This window comes from Macrotis lagotis, chromosome 8 (genome assembly GCF_037893015.1).
Source record: "Macrotis lagotis isolate mMagLag1 chromosome 8, bilby.v1.9.chrom.fasta, whole genome shotgun sequence".
Classification (NCBI taxonomy): Eukaryota; Metazoa; Chordata; class Mammalia; order Peramelemorphia; family Peramelidae; genus Macrotis; species Macrotis lagotis.
The window spans coordinates 120,024,422-120,039,622 of NC_133665.1; the positions used below are offsets into that span (position 1 = coordinate 120,024,422).

A 15,201-nucleotide genomic window follows, 5' to 3' on the forward strand; every position below is an offset into this window, starting at 1 on the left:
ATAATTATCTAGCTGTGTGGCTTTGGGCAAGTCACTTAACCCCATTGCCTTGCAAATAAATAAATAAATAGATAGCTAAATAAAAAATAAAGTCCTAGAGATGGTAGGTAGTGCCACTAGAGATTAAATTTTCTATAACAATGATAGTATTGATTTGATGATGACTTGAAAGATAGACACGGGTGGGATGAGCTAATTAAAGTGAACCCAGTGAAACAAGCACTCAACAATCATGACATCATGGTGGGAAATACAGAAGGAGCTGGTGGGGGTGAGGGGGGAGAAAGCACAAGTAATTAAGGAGACATCAGGAATTCTTCATAGAGGAGGCAGCACTTGGACTGAGGTTTCAAGAGAACTAGAGATCCTAAGATGCAAAGATGTAAAAGTGAAGAAGAAAGTGTTATTTTTGAATCTTGTGTGTGTGTGTGTGTGTGTGCGTGCACGCGCACGCTTGTGTCTCTGTATGGGATTGGATAGGACTCCCTCAGGTCTTTAACGAGGACCAGACTTTTTTTTTCCCCAAAACTCTTTTTACCCTCAAGCAATGGGTTAAGTGAAAATGAGTGCAGAGAATAGGTAGTTTGGCCAAAGGCAGGAGATATGAAAGCACATTGGTTCTGTTTCAAAAACACTAGCAGAATGCCTCCACAGTGTCCACTGGCAGCACAGAACATCACTGGATATGAAGGCTGATAGGGACTGGTGACATCAGGGCTCAATATGTATGCTACCACCAACTGATTGCTAATCAGCCCAACAAGTAAACTAGATAAATAGATCACAGGGTCATAGATTTAGTACTAAAAAGAATATTAGGGATGATCTAGTCCAATTCTCTTACTTTAGAGATAAAAAACTCTAAGATGTTAAACGGCTTGCCTATGATCATGCAGGGGAACCAACATCTTCTAAGTACAGATCTAATACGCTTCTCCTTCCTCCAACCCTTTCAGGTCAGGGCAGATGAGTATAGAAGTTGCCTTTCAAATGCTAGGACACCCCCTTTTGAAATACCCCCAGGCTCTTCCTCTTCACTGTTACAAATATCTAATAGAAAAATAAAATGCAATCAACTATTAACATAGAAAATATAGCTGGTGTAAATGGGAACTGACTGAGAGGAAAGCCACTGTCAGTGGGAAGGACTGGGAAATGCCACCTGCAAAAGGTGAGTTTTGGGTCAGAGTACTGGAGAAAGTCAGGGAAGAAGCCAGAAGGTGTAGGTGCGAGGAAGAAGAACATTTCAGACATGGGGAGCAGAGAGTGAAAATGCACAAAGAAGCCGAGAAATGCCCACAGGTGTGAGGAACAGTGAGGTCTGTGCTACTGAACTAGAGAATGAATGGGGAGGGAAGCAAGTGTAAGAAATCTAGAAAGGTAGGAAGGGGGCCAGGTTATTCAGGACTTTAAAAAGAAAGCAGAGGATTTCAGTGAAGGGTAGTCAACAGAATTGGACATTTTAAAACCAGAGAAAAGATTCAAGAAAAAGATGACAGTTACATTCGACAATCTGAAGGGTTATAGTGCAAAGCAACATGTAAAAACCAAAAATTTTTCTCTACTTTGACCTAAAAGTAATGAAGTTAATAGCATAAGCTCAATATTAAAAATTAAAAATTAAAATTATCTAGCTGTGTGGCTTTGGGCAAGTCACTTAACCCCATTGCCTTGCAAATAAATAGATAGCTAAATAAAAAATAAAGTCCTAGAGATAGTAGGTAGTGCCACTAGAGATTAAATTTTCTATAACAATGATAGTATTGATTTGATGATGACTTGAAAGATAGACATGAGTGGGATGAGCTAATTAAAGTGAACCCAGTGAAACATGTATGAGTTCATCTCTAGAAGTGATCAAGCATAGGCTGGAATACCACATATCAAGGACTAGGAGTAGTAAAATCCAATATTCTTTCACATACAGAAATCTTTAGGTTGTCTGACATTTGCCAAGTAATTTCACCTCTAAAGGTCTAGTTCTCCATTTGTAAAATGGTTAGGGAAAACGATATTGGACATAATTATTTATAGGGCTCACCCTATTTTGATATTCAATGGCTTCTAAGATTCTACACTGTAAGTGATTTCTGAAATAAATAAAGAATTAAATTAGGTAATTTTCTTCCAACTGCAGAAAGCTATCATTTCACAAAATAACAATCCATCATAGTATCCTTTGTTTCTGTATGACTACTTCTTGAAGTGAGGATCAATCGGGGAGCAGGAAAAAAGACACAAGCATTACCCAAAATCTTTCCACCCAAAGTATTCAAAGATCAGAAAGAAGTCCAATTCCACAGAAGCAACCTGTGACTGAAACTTCTATAGACACTAAATAGCAAGTTTTTCACTCTACAATCAACAACAAAAAAAATAATTTAAGTGGTCCCCAACAGTTATAAAGCCTACCTTCATTTTATTTTTTTCCTATAGTGATGATAGATTTAAGAACACAGATTTAGAGCTAGAAGAGACCCTGGGTGATCATCATAGAGTTCAACCCTCTCATTTTACTCTGTATCATCCTACTTGCCCCTCAAGGTAACAGGGGGACTCTGGAGATTACTAAATGAAGGGGTCTGAGAAGAGACATAAGACTCAAAAAATCAATCTCATTTCTACATATGTTCTCAAAGTCTCAGTTTCCTCATCTGCAAAATTCAAAGGTTGTTCTATAAAAGGTAATCTCTAAGCTTTTTCCACCTTGAAAAATTTATTAGTATTGTCTACAACCATTGACCCTGGGCAAATTTAATTTATCCACTCAAGAATCCCACCTTGGCTTTGTTCCCACAATAATTTAATCAAAGAAGCCAAGTGATCTGGTACCCAATTAAAATACTCTGGCCTAGCTCTGTGCTCTTGGGGACAAGAAAAGTAGATTTATGAGACAATAAGTTGCAATAAATGATGGTGAATTCTCTTCCAGCAAAAGGGAACAGAGTACCACATGAAGAGAAGATGCTACAAATATTAAGAGACTCAGCGGAAAGCTGCTCTGAAGAATGTCTTTCCAGGACATCTAAAATTTATAGAATGGGAAGGACCCCCGGTGAATGTTTCATTATTTTCTTCCTACAACATCTTTCTCCTCCTTTTGTGTTTGGATTCTGTTATATACTATGTGGGTAATTTCTTTAATATGGAATAGGACTCTTGGTAAAGAAAGTCCCTTTACTAGTTCTGCAATTTACAGTCTTAGAGATGTTGCCTAGAGCCATCAAGATTAAATGACTTGCCCAAGGTCACAAAGCATTATGTCAGCAGCAGGACTAGAAACCCAAGTCTTTCCTGGCTTGAAGGCCAGCTCTTCCACCCATCATCATTATTAGGCAATGCCTAATAATTATCAGTTGTTCCCCTTTCCAGAGCAATTCTCAGTCTAAAAAGTGCTTCCCCTCTACTTGATGAAATAGATTATTCTATTATTATTATTATTATTCTCACTTTACAGATGAGGAATCAGAGGTTCAGAGGTGAAATAACCTGTCCATGAATCAAGGAAATAAGAAATAGAGCTTGGACTCAGATCTTCTAACTTCAACTCCTACACTTAATAAATACATCCTTATATCAATCTCCTGCCACATATGTGAAATGATAGATGGAAAACTCAATTCAAATACTACTTTAAACTCAAACATATGGAACATCCCAAAAGTCTTGGTATTTATACATTAATAACTTCAGAAATATAAATACCACAAATGGTTTTAAAATTGAAAGGTTAATTATGTAATTTTGATAATATCGGCATGTTTATTGGCATTTCTAACTTTATAACAATTTTCATCAAATTACTTTCACAGGACCTGAAAGGACTGGATTTGTAATCCCAGCCTTAGTCATTTTTCAGAAGAAGATTTGATGCATATATAACTGATATATGATGGCCCAAGAAAAAGTCTACCAGGGAGAGACCAAAGTGGTCAAGCCAACAGTATCTCCTTTACTGGTCCATAATCAGAGAGTCATCTAGTAATCATGAACTACAAAATACATAAAATGGTAAAATTAAAAATTTATTATTCAAAATTCAAAAAATTAAACATTTAAAGGAATTCAAATAATTGAACTTTCAAATGATGGGTGTTTTTTTTTTTACAAGTTTGGAGCATTTATCTTCCTAAAGTTATTAAATCTTAAAACAGCACTAAGATTTTTCAGACACAGCATATTAGAAAGGAAAAGATCTAATTGATCATTTTGTACAACTCATTTTACCTGCGGGGAAACTAAGGTCCAGAAGGACTACAAAAAGTGATTTTCTCCATATCACAGTGTAAATTGGTATCTGAACACAAGCAGAAATCAAGTTTCCCAAGTCAAATTCTTCCCATTCTATCACATCAGCTTCTCCACTTGCCTTCCAGTCAACCACATTTATCAATAAATATCTTGATTTAATCCACTTGAAAAGTAGTTAACTTTGGGGCAGCTAGGTGGTGAAGTGGATAGAGTACTGGCCCTGAAGTCAGGAAGACCTGAGTTCAAATCCAGTCTCAGGTATTTAATAATTACCTGGCTGTGTGACCTTGAGCAAGTCACTTAATTGCACTGCCTTGCAAGAAAAAGAAAAAGTAGCTAACTCTTTTACTTCATCTGAATGTGTTTGATCTTATTTAAACCAGTGATTTTCATCAGAATATTCAGGTTGGTTCCTGATCATCTTACTTTATAAATAAACTGGAGTCTAGGGTCAAAGAAATGTCCATGGGTTATAAAACCCCAATCTAATAATCCCAGAAGTTTCAGTAACTTTTATCAGGCCTTCTCCCAAAGTATAGAGATGAAAAAAAAAAACAGCCTATTGGTTATATTTTGTTTTAAAGAGAAAGGGAGGAAGGAAGGAAGGAAAGAAGGAAAAGAGAAAGACAACAAACATAGGGTTAACTATTTGCCACTTTTATTAACAAAGAGGAAAATAGTCAAATATTTGCAATAATTGAGCAGCTTCAGAAAACAAACTGGCAAAGGAACAGTACTGGGTGGGGCTGCAAGGAAGGCTGTCAAAGAGGAAAGGGGAAAAAGGAAGGAAAAAGCCATCAATCCGGAAAGGAACTTGGGAGATCATATACAATCAAATTCCTTAATGAAAATTTTTTTACTGATATATTTTGCTTTTACATCAACTTTATCCTCTCTCTTTCCTCTACCCCATAGGCCATTCTTTGTAATAACTAGAAAAATTAGAACAAGCAACTTAACAAAATCAACCAAATAGGAACTATATTCCACTTCTGCAAAGAAGGGAAGGAGATATATTTTCTCAGCTCTTCTCTAGAGCCAAGTTACTTGGTCATTTTAAATATACAGGGCAACTCCTTTATTTTGTGACAGAGAAAACCAAGTCTTAGAAGATCACAGAGGCAGTGCATGTACAGTCATCATTTGAACTTAGACCTTCCACTCCAAACATTGTGTTCTTTCCATGACCCATCTTTTCTCTTCTCCCCTTTAAGAAACTCTATTCATTTGAGAACAGTGAAATTCATAAAACCTGTTCAGACTATGCATATATAATATATACATATATTAATTTTTTTATATGAAAGACACTACAAATGGAGGGGGATGTGTGAGTACATAGGGTGAAAGAGAAAAGAAGTAATACCAGTGCTCATGGGAGCCTAAATTGCAAATTATTGCAACTGCAGACTCAAGAGGGCAGATTCATTCATTGTACACTCTTAACCCTCCAGGCTTAATCTCAGTTTTTTTTGTCTGTTCACTTTTTTTTTAATTTTGCTGCCTCCATTATGTACAAAATTGCCCTCATCATTTCACTATATTTCAGTAGTTTAAGAAAAAAAAAATTCACACAAAGCCTTTAATTCATTTGGGCTCTCCTAAAATGGTGCCTGTAATGCAGATCACTGTTTTCCCAGACAATAGCTACCTGTGTGTCTGACTGTCTCAGACAAGTCTGTATCAAAATGCTGGCAGGAATTCCGGCAATTGACTAGACAAATGGCAGTTGATCAAAGGAACAATAAACTTGTAAAACAGGTGATTTGATTATTTGTTTTTCTGAAGGGTTAAGGCAGAGATGTCCTCAGTGTTTGTATACAAAAAATTGTTTAGCTCTCTCAAAAAAAGAACTGAAGTTAGAAATTCAAAATGAATGATTCATCTGATTTATTGTCTCCACTTTGTGCTGCCTAAAAGAATATGGAAAGCAAGTCCATTATAGCAAGGATAATTATTATTAAAATTTTTAATCTATTTCAAATGTTTTCATTAAGTTTTAAAATTACTTAAATTTTTTTTAAACTAAATTTCTTTTTTTCTCCTAGGACTGGGAGCAAACAAGAAAACCTATGGTGTTTCCCAAAAATTCTAGTCAGGGTCAAGCTATTAAAAGCTTAAATCTTTACTAAGACTTTTGCAAAACCTTATATTTAAAGCTGGAATAGATCTTAAAAGTCATCTAAGTACAGTGCTGTTTTTTTTTAATTTCACAGTTCACGAATCTGCACTCAGAAGGGAAGTTAACTTGCCCATGTTTACACAGATTTTGAACCCAGGTCTTCAGATTGTAGGTCTAGTGCCCTATGGAACTATCACATTGCTTTCTTTCAAATAAGCCCCCACAAAACTGAAGATGAATGCTTCATGGCACCTAAGATTTTGGCACAAAATAGTTTAATGATTACCTTGCCATACAGGATTTTTCTCCCCTGGTACCCATGCCAGGGTTTTTACCTCTCTGCTCCAACCCCCTTCTCTCCCAACAATGCCCACCAATCAGATAAAGTCTAATACTTATCAGAGCCCTAGTCACTGGTTTATCTGGGTAAAGTTATAGTCATTACATAATATTAAACAAATAAAGAGCTTTTAAATGGTTACACAATACAGTCCTACAGCTAACATAAACAAAAAGAGGCATTTGCTGTCTGTATTTATCAAGAATCTGAATGGCTTTCAACACCTTGTAGTTGGAGAAGGCCAGTCAGTTCTCAGAAAAACCCCCTTGGATGCAGTTTTGGACTTGTCCTGTGGTCAAAGACCTCAAGGAAAATGAGTTGGTTTTTAAAGGAACAGAAAAAGTGGATGATGATTAGAATGCTCAAATTCAGTAGCCTTCAAGATCATCAAAGAAGAGAGAATCTAATTTAAGAAGTTATGGGCTGGAGCAACCATGGTCACTGTGGGTCTGTGGGTCACCTCTCAATCTGTTACTTGACTCTTTCCAATATTTAATCTCTAGTTCATTACATATTATTTAGTTTATAAACTGGAGAAATGGCCTTTATCATAGTAGTTACTCATCTTTCTATATATTAAATCTCTAAATTTCCCAAGATTAAAGTTACAGAATATGTAATTTACTAACAGTGAAATAAATGATAACAGATATTTATAGGATTTTATCTGTGAAAACAATTATAGCTATTTACTTCAAACCTAAAAAACAGCAGTTGACTTATGAAAAGTTTCAAATGATATTTATTTCACTCAAGTGGGGATAACAAGTGTCTTAACAAAGAAAAATATGACTGTATCTTCTTTCTCTCTGCCTCCTCTAGCTTTTTTCTACAAGTGACAGGAATAGTTTCTTCCACGTTTCCCAAACCATGGCCCTTAATATCCTTTCTCTCCAGATTCAAAAAAATGAACTTTCTTCATCAAAGAATAGTTAAAACAGAACTTCTAAGAATGCTGTCTGCCCTCATCTTTCTGTCTTCTTTCTCCCAAAGTCTCTATATTAATTCTAAAACATTCCAATTGTTTTTTAAAGATAGAGAAACAGTTACAATAGCTTCTGTCAGAAGGGCTTTTGAAACAGATGTTACACTAACCTGTTTCCTATAGGATTCAAAATCTATGATTGCCTAGGACCCATTTTCAGATAGACAACCTAGAGCCACTCATATGTAGGACACAAAGATTCTCAAGGCTCACCTGTTACTGATTTCAAGTTAGAATCACACTTGTACTCCCAATCCCAGAAAAATAGTTTCACCAAAGGGACTTAAGTTTTTCCCAGTCGTGGGAAAAAATAAAAAAAAAACTGTCAGATAAGACAAGAGTGATTTCACTTGTCAAAAGGGCAATAAGGAAGGAAAAACAAGGACAGTCCTTCCGAAAAGGATTCCACTCTTGTTGATGACAGCACTGAAGATAAATGTTATACAATAAAGGCCACCTAGAATCCTAGATCATGATATAATGAGGCATACCTAGTTCAGCCCCCCCATTTTACAGGGGTAAAAAGTGGTCATTTACAAGGTCTTATATACTTCTTTTATGAGAACCTGACCCTGTTCATCAGCCTAATCCAAGTCACTATATCAAAGGTAATTTAACCTCTTTCAGTCTCAGTTTCACTATTTGTAAAATGGGGATAATAAGAATGCCTACACCCTATAGGTTTGTTATGAGGATCAAAAGAGATAACATATTCATAGGATTCTGGACAAACCTACAAGTGCTAGGTAAAAGCTGGCTAAAATTAATTTACATGTTATGACAAGGAGAGATTGGGGTCTATACTGGTAGAGATCACAGTTCTATTGGAGGAGGCTTAGTACATTAAAAATAAAAAGTTGGGGGAAAGGGAAGGAAACACATGATGCCTTTGAACTTAAGAGAATAAAAGCAAACTCTTAAATTGCCAAACATGTAGATTAAACACACAAGTAGTCCACTTTTAAGAGACAAATCAATGGATAGAATTCCAAGTCTCCATATTTTAAAATCTAAAAAAAAAAAAGAAATACATACAAAATAATGCAGCAAATTTTTTTAAAATAAATATCAAGATAGGAACTCGGATTCTGAAATTTTATGGTTGTAAGCAACATCCAGATAGAGAAACTCCTTTCTTCCACTAGAATAGAGTTGGTTGAGAGCAGTGAGATTTTAAGTGATATACCCAAGGTCACCCAGCCAGTGGATGGTGAGAAGCAGAATTTCAAAACAAGATCTTCCTGAATCTGAGGCCAAATAGGCCAGAATTTCTACTTTACACATCGAAGACAATGTTGTTTTTGAAAGCCCGTATGAAAAAAAAAAGGTGAGGGAGTGGAGAAAAGTGGATGTGGAAGTTCATTTCCAGTATACAAGTCACAAGAGAAAATTCAAAACAGTCCTAAGTATTTCTATGGTATCAGAACAAATCAGAAATTATGTCTTATGTTTGAGGAAGACAGGAAAAGGAAAGAGCCTCTAAAATCTTCCCAAAGAAGTGGGCTCAAAGAGGTCATTTTAGAGCAGTATCATGTAATAGTATCATTCAAAAATAAAGATCAGTCTCAGATTTTTGTCCAACCACCCAGATTAGATAAATAATAGGTTAGCCTATATATAGTATTTTAAAGTTGGCAGAAAGCCTTTCAAGTAATTTTATCTGAACCAATCTTAAGGAGCACTAAAAATCCACAAATTTATTGACTGAATTATTTTAAAAAATATTGCTACAGGGTTAAAACAAAAAGTGTCTTACCCCTCTGGGATGTTCTAAAATGTTATGGGGATGTTTAGTTTGGTACATAGGATAGAACACCAGCTCAGGAGTCACAAGACCTGGGTTCATATTCAGATTTTAAGGCTTACTATTCACTGTGTCCTGGGGTAAGTCACCTAATGCCCCTGAGGCCTAGGTTTCCTCATCTTTAAATGAAAGAATTGTACAATGTGTCTTCTGCTAGTCTTTCTACTGCTAGGGTCTATTATTCTGTTTTGCAACCATGCTTTAGCTTGGAATATTTCGTTTTATAAGAAAAGAGGAAAGGCATGAGGAACCAATGAGCTAAGTCAAACTCATCTGTCATGACCATAGGGGTTGGGTTGGTTGGTGGTTAAACATGGCAGGGAGAGGGAATAAGACTGGTAAGTTTATGGAACAATAGCTATTCTAAGGCAACACCAAAATTTAAGGTCAGAAAGTAACTCATAGGTTTGCTACCAATATGATTCCACTACAACAGGGGTGGGGATCCTTTTTTTCTGCCAAGGATCATTTGGATATTTATAATATCATTCACTTTCTATAACTGGTCAAACAAACCTTCTGGATTTATTGAATTTTGAGTCCGGTCTGCAGTTGCCTTGGTAGTACCAGATTGTGGACCTTATTACATATGGGTCTTGGGGTCAGATGGACATTTTAAAAGTAACAAAGCTTTTGTAGAGTTTTTTTTTTTGGTGAGTTAAAAAAAAACCACAGTTTAAGATGATCCTTTGAGAGTAGATTAAAACCAGATAGATTCTTGTCTAAGAAACAGATTTTGTTCAAATTTGTTTTTAAAAATCACAGCTTGTCTTTCTTTCTGGTCAATCCCACACTCAGAAGACTCGGCTGACTAGGGTCCTTGACCATGGCAACAGAACAATGGCAAATAAAAATTCATCAAATAAGATACAACTGCCTTTTATGAATTTATGCTGTATTTATTTATTTAATTTAGGCTATTCACAGGTTAATTGCAAGCATTGCACATTCATGTTCCAGTCAGTTGTCTACACCCCAACCTCCACCCTGAGGGCCATCATAACAGTGAAAGGTGCCCAGAATAATTATTGATGGAAGCACCCTTATACGTCATAATGTTGATGTGAGGCATGCTAATGGATTAATGGATATACCCCAAAGGCTATTACTGTGTATAATTGTGTTCCAGGGGACATTACACCCTCAATACATTAGACCAGCCATTTCTGTACAAGAAATTATTACAAAGCATACTATGTTGTAGGACTAGCAACAAAACTCTGGATCCGATAGAGCCATGTCAGGGATGTTTCCCCCCCTCACACTGAACTTGAGTGAAATCATTGGATTACCTTTTATCAGAAAAAAATAAAGGAGGCTTAAATCTGTTAAATTTTAAATGATCAAGCTAGCTCCCTCTGATTTCAAAATGGTCCCAAAACAAAATAATTAATTTCAACTCTATCTTATAGGTTAAGAAGTCAAAGCACCCATTCCCAAAAGGTTGCTGTTGTGAAAGGAAGATGTCTAGATTTTATTTATGGTCCATTTTCCCACTCCCTATACAAATGTAAACAGTTTTAAAATTGGGGCAGTCTGTCTTCTGTTTCAACAAACTAATACAATTTCCCTTAACCAAGAGGGACTCAAGATTGCCATTTGGGGACAAGGAGAGAGTTTCCATCTCAATTTTCCTCCTTTTCATGAACAGCACAGAACTGATTAATAGGGGCATATGAAGTTGAAATTCTTAATACATTTCAAGAAAGTAGATAAAAAGGGTGAAGTAGCCTTATATGGTACACATAAGTGAAAGCCCTCATAAACTATAGCCTTCCCTCTTTCAATCTGTGACTTAACGCCAAGAGGGAGACAAAAAAGACACAGACAGAGGGAAGAGAAAGAGAAGAAGAGAGATATGGGAGAGAAAGAAAAGGGGGGGGGAGATAGGAGACAGACAGACAGAGACAGAGAGAAAAGTGCCATTTTCAAACCAGTCATTATTATGACTTTAGCCAATAATAAGGGAGGGGAACTTTGGCTCTCCACACACACACACACACACACACACACACACACACACACACACACACACAGGGACAGACGCAGACACACACACACCAGCAGATTTAAAGGCAGTCCCTTCCATCTAGAAAGTCATAGTGATCGAAATATTCAAAGTGTTCAAAAAATAAAACCCAAAAAATAAAATAACCCAATAATCTGAGTTATTTTATAGTTTAGTTAGGAAATGTTGAGCAATTAGGTATTAGATTTAAACCTAGACTTTTAACTTTCAAATAAGTAAATGCTTCAGTGAATCAAAAGCAGTTCACTCACTTCTAGGATAAGTCTATTAACATGCAGAGTTAGGCTGGAAGTACCAAGTGTTAAATATTGCACCACCAGTCAATAAATTATGCAAAAATCTGGTCAAAAGGGTCTCTCTGCATAGCTCCTTTGTCCATTAAGCCCCTCAGAGGCTAATTTTTTTTAGCTCTAGTTCTAAGAAAAGAAATTGTGTTTACCTTCTGAGTTTTCTTACATCCTACACTGTGATATGGGAAAGGCCAATAGTGGAGTTGTAAGAAATAAAAAAAAGTAACCTCAGTGTACTTGTCAAGGAAGTTGATTTAAATAAACATCTGAATTTAATGCTGATTACTTGAAGGAATGATGCAAATATTTACTTCTCATAAGAATATGAGATTGCATGTTGATCTAACAGGCTGCAAAATAGATAGATCTGGACTGTTCAATGAACATGCAAGTCTGCAAACTTCATTCTAAGGAGGAAAGAGAAAATAGAGTCCAAGTTTTCTACAGGCAGATGGAGGGTTCCTAGCAAACTGGCAACTTAAAGTACCTCCAAAATAAACGAAAATGCATTCTCCCAAGCACTCTTTTTCCCCTTGTAGCCAGAGTTGGACAGAATATACAGGAAGTGGGTTGTTCTTTAATTATGCCAACTTTGAAATCAGCAAATACACTTTATCAGTTATGCAAACTAAGAATTTTACAGGTCTGAGATGAAGGGGAAAGTACAATAGACTTCTTTGTTCAAGTCAGGATATGGTTTCTATAGGTTGTAAATATTCAGGGCCTCCTTGAGCATCAGTAAGAAGTCTCATAGTTGGTCTTCATTTTTTAAAAAAAGTTGTGTTGCCTCCTTCCAATTTGCAAATGATTTAGTTATATCATCATGCTTCCCTACATTCTGACTCTCTGTAATTTGGTGTTTCAGAAAGATTTTGTTTCCTCATTCAGTATTACTCATCTTCCTATGTTTAGTTTGTTGGGGGCTTTTTTTCTCCCCCTCTCTCAACCTGTCTTTATAATTCACCCCCTTTAATCCTAGGATTAGCCTGGTTTCCCTCTCCTTTCAAGTACTCAAAGTACAACTGGGACATTGAGTCTGATAAGGCCCCAGGGTTTTTTTTTATTTTTTTATTATTACTTTTTAAAAGGTGGAAAAAATTCTCTGTAGAATCACTGCTGGTAAGATTTAAATTGCTTTTAAAGGGTTTTATTCTTAAAAACCACCAAGAAAAAAAAAACAGTTCTCTTTAAAGAGGGTTTTTTTTTTTAATCATTCCCACTGGCCACAATTTCTACTACTTTTTACCAGATCCCCCCCCCCCCCCTTATTTTTCTCATTTGGAAGGTGAGTGGGTGACTTACTCAGATGAAAGGTGAAAACAAATCCCTTACATGGCAGGGTCAGGCTCGGAGTTGTTGCCGCACTAACAATGTTCCCGGTACAACAAATGAAAACCCGAGTACCAAGCGCTGCAGACTGGGGGGGGGGGGGGGGGGGGTCCCAGAGTCGGCTTGCAGGCCCCAAGTCTCGGGCAGTTTTAGAGCAGCCATAGGGAGAAGAGGGCTATCAGCGTTGGCATCCGGGGGCAGGGCACTGGGTCGTTTGGCGCCTCTTCCCTAAGTCTGAGACCCGAGTCTGGCATAGGAAGAAGACTTTAAGAATGCTCTGTAGGGGGGAGCGCTCCCCGGTCACGGCTCCTGTGGGGTGGGGGGTCACTGCGGAGCCGCGCCGAGGGGGCCCCACCAGCCCGAGGGGGCTCCTCGCCATGGCGAAGCCTGCGAGTCGGCGGTCAGAGACAGACACAGAGACAGAGAGAGAGACAGCATGGAGAGAAAGGTGTGTGAGAGAGCGGGAGACAGGCAGCCAGAGAAGCGGGTCCGGAGCGGAGCCGCGGCCCCTCCGTGTCCCCGGCCCCGGCCCGGCCCCGGCCCCGGCCCCGGCCCCGGCCCCGGCCCCGGCCCCGGCCGCGATTCAACTTCTTGAAAAGCCGTCCTGGGCCGGAGGGGAGGGGGGGGAGGGGTGCTCAACTTCTGAGCTTCCTTCCTAGAACTCAGTTAATTGCTACAACACACAGACACAGACACGCACAGACACACACACACACAGACACGCACACAGACACACACAGACACGCACACAGACACACAGACTCACACACAAAGACACGCAGACACACACACACACACACACACACACACACAGGTCGCTGTCCTCCCCCGCCCCCACACCCCCGGGCATTGTACCCGCGCGGCTCGGGAGAGGGAACAGATGCAGGAGTGCCGCCCCCCGCCCCGGCCCCGGCCCCGGCCCCGGCCCCGGCCCCGGCCCCGGCCCCGGCCCCGGCCCCGGCCCCGGCCCCGGCCCCGGCCCCGGCCCCGGCCCCGGCCCCGGCGCTCCCCACAAGCACGCGGCACCCGCGGGACGAGCGCGGGACAAGGGCCCCGCGGGGCGGTCCCGCCGAAGCCCGGCTCCCGGGGCTGGGGCGGGGAAGGGCGAGGCCGCCCCGCGCCCCGCCGCGCCCCCCGCCCCGCGCCCCGCCGCGCCCCCCGCCCCGCGCCCCGCCGCGCCCCCCGCCCCGGGCCCCGCCGCGCCCCCCGCCCCGGGCCCCGCCGCGCCCCCCGCCCCGCGCCCCGCCGCGCCCCCCGCCCCGCGCCCCGCCGCGCCCCCCGCCCCGCCGCGCCCCCCGCCCCGCGCCCCGCGCCCCGCGGCCCCATCCTCCGTCCGCTTCCCCCTCCCGGGCGGCCCCGGGGCCGGGCGCGGCGGCGGCTGCGGGGCTCGCGGGGCCTCGGCCGGGGCAGGCGGGGCCGCCCGGGCTCGGGAGCCTCGGGGCCGCGGGGCCTCGGCGCTGCCCCCGCGCTGGCTCGGCGCACCGGCGGACCGGCGGGAGGCGCCGGGGGCGGGGGCAGCGCCGGGCCGGGCCGGGCCGGGGCGGAAGGGGGCGCAGAAAGCAAGTTTGCCCGGCCCGGCCCGGCCGGCCCCGCGGACACAGGCCGCGCTCTCCCGCTCCCCGCCCCCAGAGGCCAACTTGTGCGAGCGGCCGAGGCGGGGACGCGGCTCCAGCCCGCGCCGGGGGCCGCCGGGCACTCGGGCCGCCCGCCGCGCCTACCTGCCGCGCCGCTCCCCGCTCCTCCCGGGGCGCCCCGGGGCGCTCCTGCCGGCCGGGGCTTCCTCCGTCGGGCTGAGGCGCCGCGGCGGGTCCGGAGCGCGGGGGCGGCCGGGGGTCCCGGAGGGCCGGGGCTCCGCCGCCGCGGGCTGACCGGCCAACTCGTGCGGCTCCGGCCGGCCGCCGGGGCTCCGCCGCCTCCCGCCGCCTCCCGCCGCCGCCGCTCGGGCACAGGGCGGCCGCCGCTCCGCCGCCGAGGCCGGGCTCCGGGGCTCCGGCCGCCAGGGGCTCCGCGCGCTCTCCGGGCCGAGCTCTGGCACCCCCTGCCCGGCTGCC

The 15,201-nt window shown here is 41.9% G+C and overlaps 1 protein-coding gene across 1 annotated transcript in view; it reads right to left on the reverse strand.

The window, feature by feature from the left end:
* GRB10 (growth factor receptor bound protein 10) overlaps nucleotides 1–14,947 on the reverse strand; it is a 270,769-nt gene extending 255,822 nt beyond the window's left edge. Inside the window, exon 1 of the mRNA XM_074198290.1 lies at nucleotides 14,869–14,947. The gene's annotated coding sequence lies outside the window, so the exon portion shown is untranslated. The remainder of the gene's footprint in view (nucleotides 1–14,868) is intronic.
* Nucleotides 14,948–15,201: the final 254 nt, after the last annotated feature.